General features: G+C 39.9%; 1 protein-coding gene across 4 annotated transcripts in view; it reads right to left on the reverse strand.

The window, feature by feature from the left end:
- il1rapl2 (interleukin 1 receptor accessory protein-like 2) overlaps positions 1–14122 on the reverse strand; it is a 398203-nt gene that overhangs the window by 113689 nt on the left and 270392 nt on the right. The gene's annotated exons all lie outside the window — the stretch shown is intronic.

Below are 14122 nucleotides of genomic sequence, written 5' to 3' on the forward strand. Positions count from 1 at the left end.
GGAGAGAGGGTTCAAATAAAAATCGATGAACTCGGCCGTGTGGTAGGTCTCGCTACTGCAGTCAGAGACGATGGGTCTGCCCGGAGGGATCTCGTACGGTATGCTCCATTTAATCGGATCTTTGTGGATTTTTGGCAGCATGTAAAACAATCTGGCTCTGGGTTCAGAGGTGCCCAATAAATACCTTTTTTGTTTTGCATTAATTAACTTTTTGTCATATAGTGTTTATCCAATTTTCTCAACCAATTTTACTGTGTCAAGGTAGATGGGTTTGTCTAATTTGGAATAATAATTGGTGTCCCTTAATTGTCTATATCCCTCCCATAAGTACTGGTCCCTGTCCATGACAACCACTACACTGCCCTTATCGGCTGGTTTAATGATGATATGTTTGTTGTTACAGAGTTCCTTCAATGCTGCGACCTCCTCTGGGCTGAGGTTAGGTTCAACACGAGACATCTGACAGCTGCTGTCAAAGTGGTTGACATCCGCCGTGATGAGTGCAGTGAGTTCCCCCGGCAGTGTGCCGGCAGGGGGTGTCCAACTGGACATGGGGGTGAATCGAGGTGGGTCGGAATCTGGTTTGTGTTGATAGTATGCCGCCAATTTCAGTCTTCTGTGGTACTGTTGAATATCCATCTACTTACAATTTGCAGTTCGTCCACTGTGAATGGTGGGAATCGGGCTACTTCGGATTCTCCCATTATGAGCCACTTTTTACCAACAATAAGACCTCAGTCCAGGAATTTTGTGGTTGTGTTAAAGTGTCTTTGTGGTCTGCGTGTTGGTGTCAACGTTGCAGTGAGTGTGGACTGTAGTCCCAGCCCTTGATCCAGGCACAGTTGGCTCTGGACAGCTGTGTTAAGGCTGCGTGTCAGAATAGGGGGCCGAGACCTGACTGAACTGGGAGGCAGGTGAGGATGTTCCAGAGAGCGCTCCAGCTCCTCCATCGACAAATCCAAGATAGGATCATTCTGCATGATCTTACACAGATTGAAAGGATGAGGATGAGGAGGAGGAGGAGGAGGAGGAGGAGGAGGAGGAGGAGGAGGAGGAGAACGATGGGCAGGAGGCTGACCCACAGCCGTGGGCCTTACACACTGCTCTGACTGGGCCGATGTTGCTATTGTTATGTCCGTGAGAATGTCCGTCAACAGAGCCTCTGTCCGTGTCAGAGTGGCGGCATGCAAACGGCGGCCCAGATTTCTCCTAGCCCAGGATGAAGCCATCTCAAGTGGAGCCTGCCAATCGTTAGTAGACAGTGCCTTCAATTTGTCCACCTCCGCGCCCCTGACAGCCATGTAGTGATCCCGTAGGATCAACATGGTTGTGAATGACCAATTTTTTGCATTTCCCTCAATCAGGGCCTTGGTTTTCGAGGCAGGGAGACGCCGGTTTGATGACTGTGGCCAGGTGTTCGGTCATCTTGGCTATGGTTGGTGGAGGATCCTCGGCTGACACATTTTTGAGGTGGTGTATGGTTCTTAACATTGTGTGGATACCCCGTACTTTCACTAAAAAGTCGGGATCCTCTGATTGGTGTCTTTTAACAGGGGTAAGTAGTGTTTGTGTACTGTTTGTTGTACCTTTTGTTGTTTTTTGTGTTTTGTTTAGTACTGTTATTTTTGTACTTTTCATTTCGGTTCCTGTTGGGATACAGAGTTTCAAAAAAATTGAGGCTTATAGCCTGGCTCTTGGTTGTGTTGCGGGGAGCAGTTGTCCCCGTAGGTTCCACGTCCAGCCCGTGTGACCGATGCGTAGAAACGCTGGTAGCTGTTGGAACGCTGGCCGGTCGAATGCTGGCGGCCATAGGAACGTAGACCACTGAAGTACTGCCGGTCATTTGAATGTAGGCCGCTGCCATACTGACGGTCACCTGGTTGGTAGTAGCGGCTTTGGGAGTTACCGTTCTGTGGCCCCCCGTAGCCCCGACGTTTGTCACGGCCACGGCGGTAATCCACCACAGTCCAGTCCCTTCCATCATCATACCGTCCACTCATGACCAAGGAATGTTGTGCCAGGCCTAAATGAATAAAGATTTTTATTTTTTTTAAAGAGTTTATTCTTTTTAATTTTAATGTTTTTTTTTTTTTTTTTTTCAATAATTGTTAAGAAAGATGTGTCTTCAAGGTAAGTTGTCGAGGGATGTTACGGGTAACGTTTGTCCGGGGCATAAGATCACACTAATTTTTAATTTATTCATGTAAACGTATACATTATTTTAGTTGACATTATTTTAAATCAACTTACTTGGCGCCTCTGCTTCTCCAGGACATAACAAACTGCACTGTTTCTCACAGACATATTTACTGTTCCTTTATACAATCGTCTTTAAAATATATGTTCCCATACAAATAAACTGCATCCTCAATTATTTTTTGTATGAAGAAAACTTATTTTCTACCAGATTGCCCTATAACGTTTCAAAAGTACTCCTGATGACTGTACTGACAAAATGCCTTGCTGAAGTCTGAGTGAATGTTGTTGACTATATAAACAGCTTACTGTCTTTATTACCCAAAAACCCAATGGCTTTGCTGTTAGCAGCATACATTTGCGTCAATATGGATGTTTTGCAGAGGTTATTTAGGACATACTGTATGTCTAAAACACATTACATTTAATCATGTGGAAATGAAAGGGGATTTTTCTGGTATAATAATTATTTGAAAGTGCAAAATATGTTGCTGATGCCTCCAGATTATACAGCAGGTGTGAAACACCAAGTCTGTCTTGTATGTGTGTTGAAGAAATTATATATTTTTAAATAAAGTATATTGTCAACAAAAGGATGTTCAAGGAAGCAGGTAAAACAAACGAAAGAAAAACAAAAGAGGAGGCAACTTTATCGTGGATGATTTTGAACATTTTATTTCTTATGTATTATAGAGAGCCCGAGATCCTCAGTTGTTTCCTTGAAGCCCTCTGGCAGTTGTAGGGGCTGTTACTTTTTTATTTTTTTTGGGGGGCCACAAAGTTAATCATATTCCTGCATCTATACTTAAAGTATATGCCTGAAAGACAGCAAACTAAAAAACAGGATCCTGAAATATTCCAGTGATAGTTCAGAAGTAATGATGCGGTGCCTGACATGACTCATTCCATTTATTTCCACCATCATTTACCAGTTTTTTGGGCATTTCCCCTTCCATGCCTACATACTGTCAAATTTCATCAGGGTGCATTTAAGAAAAAACACTTTTTCCCCAAGACAGAACCTTAAATATCTTTACACTTTAGCTGCGGATATTCACAACGCCCTCTTAGTTTTATATAACATTACTGTATTTCACTGCAGAGGCCATAACACAAGGATCTTTATTATCAAAAGAAACAGAAGGAGCCTATTTAGTGCTAACCAGTATGAAAAGCTGGTTTATTTCTGAATGGCGAAGACTGTTAGACTTTCAAGATATATTTGAGAAACTCTTTATTTTTCAGTACGAAGGAAGCTAAAGCATCACACTTCATTTAAACTAGGGAGATTTGATTAAGTAGAACAGTTTCAGCACCATCGTCTGCCTCACTGTCGGGTGAGGAAAGAATGTAATCTCTTCAGGACGATGACCTTTTCAGAAATACAACTGTGCCCTGAACCCAAGTAACATAAATTGGTTTGGGGATGCAAACCCAGACACTAAAACTGGCTTCATGCATTTTTTAAATGTTACAGTGACTAACGCCTGAGCTCTTACATTTAAATAAATTAATTATCCCTCACGAACGCCTCAAAACAACACAGAGATATTATTTTCTTAGGGTAGTTTGTTCCTTACCGTATCCGGCCATAGCTAGGTCTCGCATTATATTTAAGATGCATGTTAATAGAAAAAGTGTGTGTGTGTGTGTGTGTGTGTGTGTGTGTGTGTGTGTGCGTGCGTGCTGCGTGCGTGCGTGCGTGCGTGTGTGTGTGTGTGTGAGGGAGGGAGTAGCAACCTCACCGAGCCCATCTGTCTTTGGAGAACAGAGCCAATTTCACAATGAATTAGGAGGTGAGTCTCTAACTAGGTCACTGGTCCTTAACAACACACACACACACACACACACACACACACACACACACACACACACACACACACACACACACACACACACACCACACACCACACACCACACACACACACACACACACACACACACACACACACACACACACACACACACACCTACTACACACTGTTTCAAATTGAGGGATAGATAGGTGGAACAAGAGGAAGTGTATTTAAAGTATGAGAGAGATAAACGGAAGAGCAACACATCTCTGAAAGAAAGGAACGTGATGAGGGTGAGAGGCAGACGAATGGAGGGAAAGAAAGAGAGGAGAGGGAGATGGAGAGAGAGAAGAGAAAGAAGAACTGCTTTTTGAGGCGTCCTAGAGAGAGGGGTGTGTGTTATGCAGAGGAAGTAATGTTGCATTAGGCTTAACAGTATTCCAATGAGGTTACAAATATTATGCTCCACAACAAATCCCCTCTCTTCCTTTGTCTCTCTCCCTCCGTCTGTGTCACTTCCAGTCTTCCGCTCGCACACAGACACTAACACACACCGGAACACAGAAATCCTCAGCAGTGTTAAATTTAGCCCGAATGCTGTGTACTTTGCTAACTCACATTTTACTTTGAAATGCCTCTGAAATATGGATGAGACAAATGGCTACGGGTGGAAAGGGAAGGAAACAGAGAGAGATGGAGTGGGAGGGTGGGGTTATCCCCAATAATTGGTTGGGAATAGAATATGCAGAGGAGGAGGATTAGTCCACAAAGTCCAAAATGGCTGCTAACTGGTTTAGCTCAGAGATTTAGCTAAGAGAAAGACTGTCAGGTAACAGAGTTCATTGTGAGGGTGTGTTCATAATGGCAGTGTCATTTTAGAGCTGGTAAAACTGAAAAGGCAAAACACCAACTGAATAAATGCTTAGTCACTCTGGAAGGAGTAATTTGAGGCAAAAACACATCAGAGGAAGTGGGTTAATTTGACAGTTTAGAATGGTATTAGCTGATGAAAAGGCTGTTATCAGTTGGGATAATAGATTTGAGCTGGTAGGGTCCTACTCTCACACATCTATAATCTATTGGTAAGCTGGATTACTATAGGTAGGTTCAAAATTGTTAAGAGTGGTTTTAGTAATTTGGATGAGAGAAAAAGAGGAAGAAGGACAAAGCAGAGGGGGGTAAGAGGTTGGATGGGTCAAACCTACACAAGACTTTTTACAGGAGACAATACGTTAACTTATTTTAATTTTAATGTACTTAACGGAACTTACATCAAGTACGTGAAGTACTCAAAAATGTTTAACCTGATAATTGTTGTTTAAAAAGAGTGTTGAAAGGTTGTGATAGAAGACATGACATTGCCTGAAAGGAGCAGTGTGCCCAGTCGAAAGCATTAAAGGTAGTGTACCTGTATAGTGTTATCGGTTATTGGTAATGGTAATGATTACATTGAAAATGCGTGTTTGAATTGGTGCTAAATGAAAAGGTAGCATCTACCAAGTAGGTATAGCTAGCTGTAGAGGCACTTTGTGTCAGCAATGCCTCAATGTTCCCGAAGAAACAACAGTACAACCTCCAGGGGATTTATGTATGATGTTAATGGGGTTACGTTATTTCAAGCAGAACATTTGAGAACCTACTGGGGAAGAAAAAACAAAAAACACAAAAGAAGAGCGGCTGTATTTTGCTTGTCAGGATGTACCAGGATGCATTAGTAATTACATTATTAGAGTTTTGAGGTGGCCTGAGCACCAGGATGTTATTTATTTTTTAACATATTTACAAGTGAAATTGTATCAAAGTCAAATCTGCCAGCATGTATTGGTTTACTTTTGAAATGAGTCTTTTTAAGTCTTGGTTGATTATGCAAAGCTTTGAAAGAAGTACAGACTTCAAATGCATCTACACTTTTGATATGGAGTAAACATAAATCCTTCATATTGAATTTGCAGTGCCTGAAGTTATTGTTATACTTTACTTTAAACCACTGCTGTTCTTCCTATCTTCATATGTTCTACTTTTATAAACTTCAGCTGTGATTATGTTGATTTCTGTAAAAAATGTCTTCAATTCGACATTTTTTTGCCAACAATATAATTTTAATAAATATTCGCTGTAGTAAACAGTATGTATTGTTTTTTTCTTTACACTTTCAAATTACCTTCACTTCCAGGTATGATCTAAATTGAAGATTACTTGCATAATTCCTGTTATTTGCTTCCATTCCGATCCTACTTATATTGCAATTATAGAGTCAAAATGTTTTTTACATTTAAATGACTGTCAGTAGATCATTTTTTTTAAGAAGACATATTTTGGACAGATTATTTGAAAAATAATATAAACTGGACATGCCTTTAGTGTATTCCTTTGTTTTCTCATTTCATACTTGGAACCAGCTGTCCACACAATTTGATTTCCTCCTTGTAATACACACTTAAAGATAAGAGCATGAACACTCAGATATATCATAATACTACCAGTCTTGTTTGTACGTGAAGGCTTGCGGGCAAACACACACACGCACGCAGATTTTTGGTGCGGTAGGTAGCAGATTGCTCCTGAAGGCAGCTCGGGGCTGATGGAGCTCTTCACTGTGGGACATGACGGATAAAAAACATGATTACAGAGTTCAGTCTGTCTTTCTTTCGCTCTCTCTCTCTCTGTCTGCAGAACCTTTTTTCAAAACAAATGTCTTTACCTTTCTCCAATAATATATCTTTTGATCATAACAGAAAGCAACTTGAATTATGATGGAAAACAGCGGAAGTGCAGAGATCAATCCCTTTGATTTTTATTTTCTCATTGAAGCTCTTCAATGTTTTTAAAGAGGCCCTTTAATGCTTTTATTTTTTTTACTGTAGTAACTAATTTTGCAAAGGCTAAAATTTTGTGTGTCCCCTGCCTGAAACTCCTCCATTGGACTCCTTTGTTTTATTCGATAACATAATGACATCACTATGTAACACTCACATTCTATTGGCTAGATCTACTCATTGAAATGATAAGGGGCAGGAAATCCCTGACACATCTCGAAGTGGTTGACCAATCACAACAAAGCAGGCCAGCTAACCAATCAGAGCAGGGTCAGTGGTTCCATCCCGAGCCCCTGCCGTCAACACGTTGAGGTGTTCTTGGACAAGATACCTGACCCCAAGTTGCTCCCGTAGACATGTCTACGATATTGTGTATTATCGTGTTTGTAAGTTGCTTTGGCGTCTATATTCTCTTTGCAATATCAGACTATTTATATATCAGTTTAGTCTTGATTTACATCTTCGTTTTATCTCTATTTTGAAGTGTATCCCTCCCTACAGCTTCACTTTGAAACTTGAGATATAACAATAGAGAGTCTACAGTCGCACTAGCGGCTCTTTGAGGCGATACTCAAGCACATCTTTGAACTACATACCGAGGCTGAAGAGACAGATTCCTGCTCAGTATCCTTCTTTTAGGACATTTACTATACTTTTCTCTTAGTTCTGTTTATCTGAATCGTATTTCTCTTTTAGTTTTAATAGTTCTGACTTGATCAGATCTATTCTGGCCATCGGAGTGTGCGTGTGCCTTATTCGTTTATGTGTGTGGAAGTATTTTTGTGTGTCTCGATGTGTGATCTATTCATAGACTATCCACCCCCCCCCCCCAAGGGTAGCGTAGTGATACTATATGACTCTGCACTCGGTGATCACCAGAGAGATCAAATAGCATTACTAACAACTGCCTGTTGATGTGAATACACACTCATAAAGAGGCAGAATCACAAAAAATAGAAATGCAATGTCAGAGAACAATTGTCGAAAATAGAAGACATTTAGAAGATAATTTTAGACTGGTTAAGAATGACCGTAAAGGTTTCATAAAGCTTGTGATGCAACTCTTTCCTTATTTTATATAGATTACTGTATGAATTAATCCTTAAATGAGTCAGAATTTCAATATTCCCGCCAGAATTTTAACAATTTTGAATTATTTTTTTGGTTAGATCCATGAAATATGGTCTGTGGTGGACACAAGTTTATGAGATTTTCAAATGTTGTTCTTTGACCAAATTCATTAGTTTACAATCAAATTGTGACGTTTTATTTACTCTATCTTAAACAGCCGGTTGCCTTCAAGTGGTTGCAGTCGAACGGCCCTAATGTAATCTTCTCCAACAGTTGACGACGACACAACCGTCATCAGCCTTATAATCGACGGTGGCTATACGGCGTACAGATAGGAAGTCGGAACACTGATATCTTGGTGCGATGATAACAACCTCCCTCAACGTCAGCAAAACCAAGGAGCTGATTGTGGTTTACAGGAAGCAACAGCAAGAGGGACACGCCCCCATCGCTATCAACGGGACTACTGAGGAGACGCTCAGCAACTTCACGTTCCTCGGTGTCCTGTTCACTGAGGAGCGGTACCGCAGCATCAGGACTAAAACCACCAGAATCAGGGACAGTTTTATTCCTCAGGCCATAAGACTATTTAACACCTGAGCTTATAGTATTTTCATGGGTACACTTTGGTTGTGTATATGATAAGACATCAAACCTTTGAAACTTTGAAAAGTAGGGCTGTAGTAGGGTTCTATTGGGGTGTAATTAATTCCTTTGAGCTTGATTAAACATGGTAAATATTTAATTACACTTTAATTATTTTTTGATGTAGTCTACAGCATCTTAATTAAGATTTTCTACGATTTCTTGAATCTGATTTCGAAAGGGCAGTGTCAACAAGCGTATTGCAACAAATTCAGAGCAATTCAACATGTGACCTAGCTTTACATGGGAAGACCAAATCTCAAATGTGTCAGTGCGTTCAAAAGGAAGTTCCACATCACATGGGTCCAGTCTTTTAAAAGGATTGGATTGACATTATTGTAGGTAAAATGTTGCAAGTAAGTTTTTCAAATTGGTTTAAAGTGTGCTTTTCAGCCCTTAAAGTGTTTTGTTAGCATAGTTTAACCTAGAGTAGTTTCTGGTGGCTTGTGTGATGGGTTTCGCTGCAAGAGAGGAAATGACTTTCTGACGACTTAATGAGTTGAAAGCAGCTCATGCCACGTTTGGTGCAACAACAGACTGGGATTGAATCATCTGTCAGGCAGCAAGAATCACTGGTGTCACAAAATGTCATGATGTGGAGCAACAAAAGACAAAATGATAATAGCCGGAGAAATCAATTCAGAATGCTTCCAAGAGCCTGACAGGAGAAGGTGTGAGTAGATGACTGATAGATAAGATACACCAATGTGGGATTAACTGTCTCCAATGATAAAAAAATAAAAATCTACATTTCATTTTAAGGAAAGAAACAGATGTTGGAAGGGGTTTTCCCGTTTTGACACCAGGTGCAGATAGTTGCTACCCTCAAAATAGCATTAACAAAAAAAAGTAACAGATCCATGACATTACTTTCTGTTTTTAGGATACAATGCCATGGTATCAAAATCCCTTTATTTTGCCTGAATTAATAAATAAAACTACCTTTAAGGCCTTCATCAGTTGTGAGCCAAATCCACGACTTACTATTTTGATAATAATCGGGAGTCATGAGCCAACTACATTGACTTAAGTCCATTTGGTTTCAGAATACCAGCATTCACATCACGCAGTATCTTTGCCTCACCTTTCTCTCGCCGGGACCCCCTGGGAAGGCGAGGCTCACTGATTGAAAACCTCTGGCCTCATGTACACCTTTTGTGAAATGAGTAAAGCCGGGGGACTTGGGATTGGTGGTGTACTTGTTTAATGAGTGTATGCTCAAGGACCTATTGAAAGAGGTAATTCCAGACATCCGCTAGGCTATAAACAAACGTGAGCTAATTTGTTAGAGCCCAAATGTTGGCTTTTTGGGGGCCATTCATAGAAAAGTTTCATCTCAAGTTGAACCAGGGCATCTGTGGAACATTAACACACCCAATTTTTATGATACACTAAAGTTAGGCATGTTACGACTTATGCTGCAATTTTGACTCTCAGAGAGACTGTACAGACAATTCAGTGAAATTCTGAATTTCTTTGTTGGATAGGTGAAAAGGAGACAAATCTGGAACAAAGAGCACTTTTTAGCTGGCACTTTGAAATATAAAATGCTGTAATACGTGTTATTTCAATTGTGTTTTTTCTGGAAACACAACCATCACAGCACCATTTCAAACAGTACTCAACATTTTGAGTGTTGTCCATCTTCATTTCTCCAACTTGTGCATTTCTAGCAAGAACTGTGCCTTTGTATTCTGACAAATTCTACTTTGTTGTTCGATAATTCATCCAAGTGCTGAGCCTTCAGCCACTCAGGACAAGCACGGAAGCACACAGTGACTCTTGATGTTGCACAGTTAGCCAAGACACAAGACCATCCCGGGGCTAGGAGTTGACAGTAAGAACAGCGTTGTAAACACAAGTGCTTTACAAAGTGAACACTTCCCCTTTGGGGCATCAGTTAATTAAAAGCTGTACATGTTTATAAAACGAACAGTGAGAAACTCTGAATAAAGCACATTGAGGGCATTTAGAACATCTCCTCCCCATTGCAAGGGAATTTCTTTAATCTTACAGTGGACTTTTGATGTATTTCCAGCACTTTTTTTCAGCTAAGTGTATCTTCCTGGAATCGACATCATAGCCGGCAGCTGATCTGCGGGCTCTTCCTGTGTCTTTGCTTTAATCTCCATTTATTGTTGAAAGCATGGTGATAAAGCCTGCTGCCAAGGGGACACAGAGCTAGCTACAGGATCAAGGACGGAGATGTTTAGCAAAGGCCTGGCACACACAGACAGATGTCTTAAGGGCTCGTTTCACTGAAAATCATTTACAGTACAGGGTGCTTTCAGAAATACTGAGCTAACGTCGAAGAAATCCCTGTCTCCACCATGTGAGATGGATTCATAACTGCAAACCATGATGTAGCATATCTATCACCACATTTTTATGTTTGTGCATTCACACAGACTGGCGCAAATATTGCCGCTGGTCATGAGCATTGGCCTGGAATGATCGGAGATTTGGCTCTTAGCTGTTTGTGTAGAAAAGGAGAGAAAACAGGCAGACAGCGGAGTCAAAGATCTAAATGTGGACAAAAATAAAGAGGAATGGAGAGAGGCTAGGAAGTAATAAGAGTGGGAGCGATATGGTGGCTTCCAAAATAGGACGGGATAAATTGGCCCCTCAGCAGTTAGTGTGTGTGGCATCAGGCTGAAACACAAATCTTGGTTCATTAATGCTTGAATTGCTTCACGGAGTCTGGTTCTCATATGTTAGTTTGCTTCCCTGCTTATTTTCTGTAACTTATCTTATGATTGCCCGCAAAAACAACACAAGGATATGATGGGGAGCAAATAAATATAGTGACGACAATCAGCGATACTGCGTATCTCACTATGGTGTCCTTATACGGGGTGTTGTGTCTTGTGATGATAAAATAACCAAAGAGTCACGATAACCATGACGATCATTTTGAATGCAATTGAAACTGATGACGTAAAACAAATCTTTGAACATATTAACATCGTTTGTCTTTTCTTGGAGCCTGAAATGTACTTACCCCCTCTATTTTTATTCCCTACAGCATGATTTCCTTCTTGACTTCAGGAGCCTTGAGACTTACAAAACTGTGTTATATGTATAAAAGAGAGCAAAAAGTGCATTTTGCATAATAGGGGACTTTTAAGACATGAAGAAACTATTATTTTCCGCTTCACTTAATTCATTATCTTCACCGGAAAGTGGACAGGGCCGTAATTTTGGCTGGAGGAGACATTAGCGCCTTCATACTGTATTTTTCCCCTGAATATGATGTTAAACATAATTATCATTACAACTCAAATTGTTTTTCGGAGGAAAGAATAACAAACACAAAGAGAAAATAATTACAGCTGAGTTTTTACACCAGCTTTTTAATAACCTATGTTTTTTTGAAAGAATGTCATTCTTTGGCTGTAACAAAATAACATTGTACTCTTGAATGATGAGTTTTAACAAAACCTGTTTCTTTTTAATGAACAAAGGGAACCTCTGCCTGCAAGAGGACAAGAATAATATATGTTAAGATGTGACAACTCAACATGGGAGTCCACAGGATCTATTTCTTGCTTACAAAAATAAACTCAAGGGGAAAAAAAGCAATTCCTATCTTATCTTCCTCCACAGGAGAGTAGATGAAGGGATCTGGGGGGAAAGTGCTTTTGAATAACTCCTTGACAAATGAAGTTTGCATCAATTCTATGCAACAAAAGGTTTTCGTATATATCTGAAACAGATCCCAAAGAGCAAGATGAAAGAGTTTGGTTCTGGGTCTTAAAATATAATAGATATGGAGACCTTATGGCAAGACAGAATACTCTAAGTGGACATTTTTCAAGACATATCTGCTTTCACACTATGCATCCTGTCATGGCACATCACAGCACAATATATAGGACTGGAAAATCGCTAATTGTATATGTAGAGAAAACCCTATATTGTCATTGTTGTTCATGCCAAAATGCATATTGCACAATAACAAAACACAAGCTTGCACTCGGAGAAAGCAGCCCTCTCACACACACACTCTCACACACAGTGAAAAAGTGCTGATGGAACTGCCGAGTTAAAGTGAAGTCACCAAAGCTACTGCAGCTTGACACAATGTGTGTTTAATCTGGGGTTAAAGCAAATAGACCGAATACCCAAAATGGTGCCAAGAATGTAAAAGCACTCCGCTGTTATAGGGTCGAGTTGTATTGTGCAAAAATGAAACTTTAAAAGTGCTGTAGTAATGATGAATGATGTACTGCTGAGTCTGGGCATCTGTCAAATATAATGGATGCTCTGGAGTCACTGAGATATCGTATATTAGAAGCGCACAAAGTACATATTGCTGCTTTTGGATCGAGCCCACTCTCTTTGATTTGTCAGTTTATTCAAAACCACTCTAAGGGGTATAATGCACGTATATAACTTCAATTCAATTTATTTATATAGTGCCGAATCATAACAGAAGTGATCTCAGGGCACTTTTCCTATAGAGTACATCTAGACCATATTAATAATATTTATGGAGAACCAAAAATTCCCACCAAGAACGACAGCAGCAAGACATTATTTATATCAAATATAATCAACACATTTAGTTTAACCTTGGGTAAATGTTCAAGCTACCGAACAGTCAATTAAGTAATTAAAAGACCTCCAACTTAACAGTTGCAACAAAAACAGATTATCTTTACACATGTATATTATGTTGACAGTAGCCATGCTGCACAATTAGTTCTTATTTTGATGCTAACACTGTTGTACTTTCAGTTAGGTAACATTTTGAAAGCAGAGTCTTTCTACTTTTATTTAAGTACAAGATCGAACTACTTCCCACCTCTGTTTATACTGTCTCAGTCTGGATGACCACTTCATCCTATCATATCTTGTCCTGAACAACAAGCATTTATTAAAACCGTTGGTAAAGTTTTTTTAAATTCCTTTTTAATTGGTGGTGTGCCACATGGCTCAATTTGAGGTCCTCTCTAGTGTTTTGTTTACTCTAAGCAACATCTCTTGTGAAAATAAATGTAACGCCACCCAACTTATGTACCAATACCATGAGCTGAAAATCCAATGTTGTAACTGTCATTTACAGCCTGGACCAGATTTAGTGCTGAATGTCTGATGTTCGTTCATTTTATTAACAAGAACCGATTTATCGAATCAGTGACCTCCTTTTAGTCAATTGTAAAAAATGTCAAAGCCAACTTTGCCAATTCTTTATTTTTCTGCCATTCATGCCTCTGATATATTCAGGTTCACGCCAGAGATTTCCTTCTCTTCATTGTTTTAAATGCACAATGCAGCCATAAGCTTAACAGATTCAAGCAAGAATTACCACAATATTTCTATTTTGGCCTCCCGTCACTGGCTTTCAGAATTTGTTTCAAAATTGTAATAATCATACTTTTAAGGCTTCATTATGCCGAGGCCCAAAATACATCTGTGAACTCCTGACCTTCTATGAGCAGTACTGCCGCCTCAGGTCATCTGGTGAGTGTCCTTGCTGTGTGTAGGTCCAGGTTAGTAACTGAAGGCGTAGCTGGGGTTTAATCAATATCATTCACTCTCTAAGTCCAATCCTTAGGTCCAATGCTTCCTCTCTATTGTTTCCATATCTCAATC

This window comes from Eleginops maclovinus, chromosome 23 (assembly GCF_036324505.1).
Source record: "Eleginops maclovinus isolate JMC-PN-2008 ecotype Puerto Natales chromosome 23, JC_Emac_rtc_rv5, whole genome shotgun sequence".
NCBI classification, from domain to species: Eukaryota; Metazoa; Chordata; class Actinopteri; order Perciformes; family Eleginopidae; genus Eleginops; species Eleginops maclovinus.